The sequence below is a fragment of the Colobus angolensis genome, unplaced genomic scaffold (assembly GCF_000951035.1).
Source record: "Colobus angolensis palliatus isolate OR3802 unplaced genomic scaffold, Cang.pa_1.0 Scaffold2, whole genome shotgun sequence".
NCBI classification, from domain to species: domain Eukaryota; kingdom Metazoa; phylum Chordata; class Mammalia; order Primates; family Cercopithecidae; genus Colobus; species Colobus angolensis.
In genome coordinates, this window is record NW_012115154.1 from 24,730,444 (window position 1) to 24,734,641 (window position 4,198).

Here is a 4,198-nt window from a genome sequence, read left to right on the forward strand (position 1 = left end):
GACCTCAGGTGATCTGCCCGCCTTGGCCTCCCAAAGTGCTGGGATTATAGGCATGAGCCACCATGCCCGGCCTGGGGGCCCACTCTTAAGGTATCCCCATACTTTCATAAATTTTACCTACAGGAGTCTGAGCAGGTTCTCACACTGAATTTCACAGAAAAACTCCTTTGTTTTAGTGGGGAGGAAAAGTAACCATTTTGAAATAGGCCATGGAAAAAGGTCGCCATTATAAAATATACCTGAGCTTTCTCTTCATGGCAGGGACCGGTCCTCAGGGGAAACCATCTTGTTAGAGCCTTGTCTAACCTACAAAAAAGACAACTGGATGTATTCCGTTCCCTTTAGTCTTCCCGTCTCACATAAGGGGAGAGGGGAAAGGCTAAGAAACTATTAAATTAAGTTTAGCTTAAAGCTACCTCTTTGTAAGTTCAGCCTAAAAGTTTTTCTGTACATAGTAAACTGTAACCTAACTGGACGTGTAAACAGACTGTAACCTACACTTGTGACAAGTAGCTGAGTCTCAGTCAATCACTGCCATACTTTAACCACTCACAGGCAGCCAACTGCTCAAACCATGTTCAAATAAGGCAAATGCCAAGCTGTAACCAGTCCAGCTGTTTCTGTAACTTGCTTCCATTTTCTGTACCTCTATTTAATTTTCTGCCTGTAAATCCTCTTCAAACATGCAGCAGTGCCAGAGTCTCTCTGAACCTGTTCTGGTTTGGGGGTGCTGTCTGATTCACAAATCATTCTTTGCTGTATTAAGCTCTAGTAAATTTAATTTGTCTCAAGTTTTTCTTTTAACATATGGCATCAGAAGTGGGATCCAAAGTAGAGCATCCAATGACACCTAGGAGCATCGAATAACCAAACAGGATCCCCACTGGGCCCACTGTGTGTATTGTGTCTCACAGCCACTGGGGATGCTGGGTAAGTTCTCTCCCAAATTCCGAAGCTCCACAGACTTGTGTTTTGAGCTATCCAAGTTTGAGCAAAATTTTAATCCCAACTGGGTTCGGAAGTCATAACAAACTGGACCGGGTCCAGGATCAGATTGGATCTGATGATTAACTGGCTTGGATCCAGTTAGATAGAGGCCTCAGACGTCTGACTGGGTCAGGCAGAAAATGGCAGTACATGGCAGTACTACAGGGGGCACAAACCCCACCTTTCGAAAATTTGCAGCGATTTTGCGTGTTCCATCCCCTTTGTTTCTCTTTCTTGCATGCTTAGGTAGGGAAAAGTCATTGGCTACGTTGATTATGGGGATCTCGGAGCCAAAGCCAAGATTCAATGTAAAAATGGAATCCTTAATTTCTGAAGAACTGAGTACTCTACCTTCTGGCTATGCCTATCTATACATGTATTAGTATTAGGCCCTACAAACAGCAAATATGGCATGTAGACATGGTGAAATATTATTAAAGACAATTAAAAACTACAGTAGGGGCCAGCTGCGGTGGGCCAGCTGCGGTGGCTCATGCCTGTAATTCCAGCACTTTGGGAGGCTGAGGTGGACAGATCACCTGAAATCAGGAGTTAGAAACCAGCCTGACCAACATGGTGAAACCCTGTCTCTTCTAAAAATACAAAAATAAGTTGGGCATGGTGGTGGGCACCTGTAATCCTGGCTACTCGGGAGGCTAAGGCAGGAGAATCACTTGAACCTGTGAGGCAGAGGTTGCAGTGAGCCAAGATTGCACCACTGCACTCCAGCCTGGATGACAAAGCTAGAATGTCTCAAAAACAAACAAACAAAAACTATAGGACATTCAAATAAACAACACTGCACTTTAAGAAGTGCATTTGAAAATGAGAGCTCCCAAATTAGTCTCATCCAGCAATTCCTGTTGATCTGCAGAAGCTTCTAAAAAGATGTCAATTTTTTTATTGCCTCTTTTAAAAGAATCATTCTAAAAGACAAACAAAAAGTTTAAGTGACTAATTGATAAGAAAAGTTAAATATGCTAACCTTTTGGCTTAGTTACTATCCCACCCCAAAAGCAAAAAGAAAGCTATCCTGGATAAAGTGTTTATAAGAAGTAGGCCCTTGGGTAAAATAGGCTTGCTTCTTTCTCAGAGGTATCCATGCTGAGTCCAGACACAAAGAATGCTTTCTTTGCCCTATTTAATGGGCTCCACCCTGAGCTCAGTAATTTTAACCAACAAACAGTACCTAAGTTAGAAAGACCACCTATTGAACAAAACCCTCTCTCTAAAATACATCTTTCTGGCATTTGATTGGTGATATGGTCTGGATCTGTGTCTCCACCCAAATCTCATGTCAAATTGTAATCCCCAACGTTGGAGTTGGGGCCTGGTGGGCAGTGATTGGATCATGGGGTCCGACTTCCCCCTTGGTGCTGTTCTCATGAGAATGAGTGAGTTTTCATGAGATCTGTATGGAATCCCCCCACCCCACCTCTTGCTCCGGCTCTGGCCATGTAAAAAGACGCGCCTGCTTCCCTTCTGCCTTCCACTATGGTTGTGAGTGTCCTGAGGCCTCCCCAGAAACTGAGCAGATGCCAACGTCATGCCTCCTGTACAGCCGGTGGAACTGTGAGCCAATTAAGCCTCTTTCTTCTTAATGAGTCACCCAGTCTTGGGTATTTCTTTGTAATAGTGTAAGAACTAATACAGAAAATTGGTACCAGAAGTGGGGTATTGCTATAAATATACCTGAAAACCTGAAAGCAGCTTTGGAAAACAGGCAGAGGTTGAAAGAATGCGAAGGGCTCAGAAGAAGAAAGGAAGATTAAGGAACATTTTGAACTTCCCAGAGACTTGCTAAATTGTTGGGACCAAAAATGTGATAGTGATACAGACAATGAAGTCAAAGCTGAGGAGATCTTAGATGGAAATGGGAAACTTATTGGGAACTGGAATAAAGATGACTTTTGCTATGCTTTAGCAAAGAGCCTGGCTGCATCGTGCCCCTGCTCTAGGGATCTGTGGAACTTTGAACTTGAGAATAATGATAAAGTGTATCTGGCAGAAGAAATTTCTGTGCAGCAAAGTAATCAAGATAGGATCTGGCTGCTTCTAAACAACCTATGTTCATATATGTGAGCAAACAAATAACCTGAAACTGGAATTTGTATTGAAAAGGGAAGCAGAGGAAGGGCATGTCCAAGAAGGCAAATGCTGCTGTCTGACAGCTTTGAAGAGAGCAGTGGATCTCCCAGCAAGGAGGCTGAGATCTGAGAACAGACAGACTGCCTGCTCAAGTGGGTCCCAGACCCCTGAGTCTGGGACCTAACTGAGAGACATTCCCCACTAGGTGCAGACCGACACCTCATACCTCACATGGCGGGGTACACCCCTGAGATGAAGCTTCCAGAGCAAGAATCAGAGAGCAACACTTGCTGTTCGGCAACTCTATCTTCTGCAGCCTCCGCTGCTGATACCCAGACAAACAGGGTCTGGAGCGGACCTCAAGCAAACTCCAACAGACCTACAGCTCAGGGTCCTGACTGTTAGAAGGAAAACTAAAAAACAGAAAGGACACCCACACCAAAACCCCATCAGTACGTCACCATCATCAAAGACCAAAGGCAGATAAAATCACAAAGATGGGGAAAAAGCAGTGCAGAAAAGCTGGAAATTCAAAACATCAGAGCGCATCTCCCCCTCCAAAGGACCACAGCTCATCGCCAGCAACGGAACAAAGCTGGACAAAGAATGACTTTGACGAGTTGAGAGAAGACGGCTTCAGTCAATCAAACTTCTCAGAGTTAAAGGAGGAACTACGTAACCAGCGCAAAGAAACTAAAAACCTTGAAAAAAGAATGGATGAATGGATAACTAGAATAATCAATGCAGAGAAGACCTTAAAAGAACTGATAGAGATGAAAACCATGACATGAGAACTACATGACAAATGCACAAGCTTCAGTAACCCACTCAATCAACTGGAAGAAAGAGTATCAGCAAATGAAGATCAAATGAATGAAATGAAGCAAGAATAAAAGTGTAGAGAAAACAGAGTAAAAAGAAATGAACAAAGCCTCCAAGAAATATGGGATTATGTGAAAAGACGAAATCTACACCTGATTGGTGTGCCTGAAAGTGACAGGGAAAATGGAACCAGGTTGGAAAACACTCTGCAGGGTATCATCCAGGAGAACTTCCCCAACCTAGTAAGGCAGGCCAACATTCAAATTCAGGAAATACAGAGAACGCCACAAAGATACTCCAC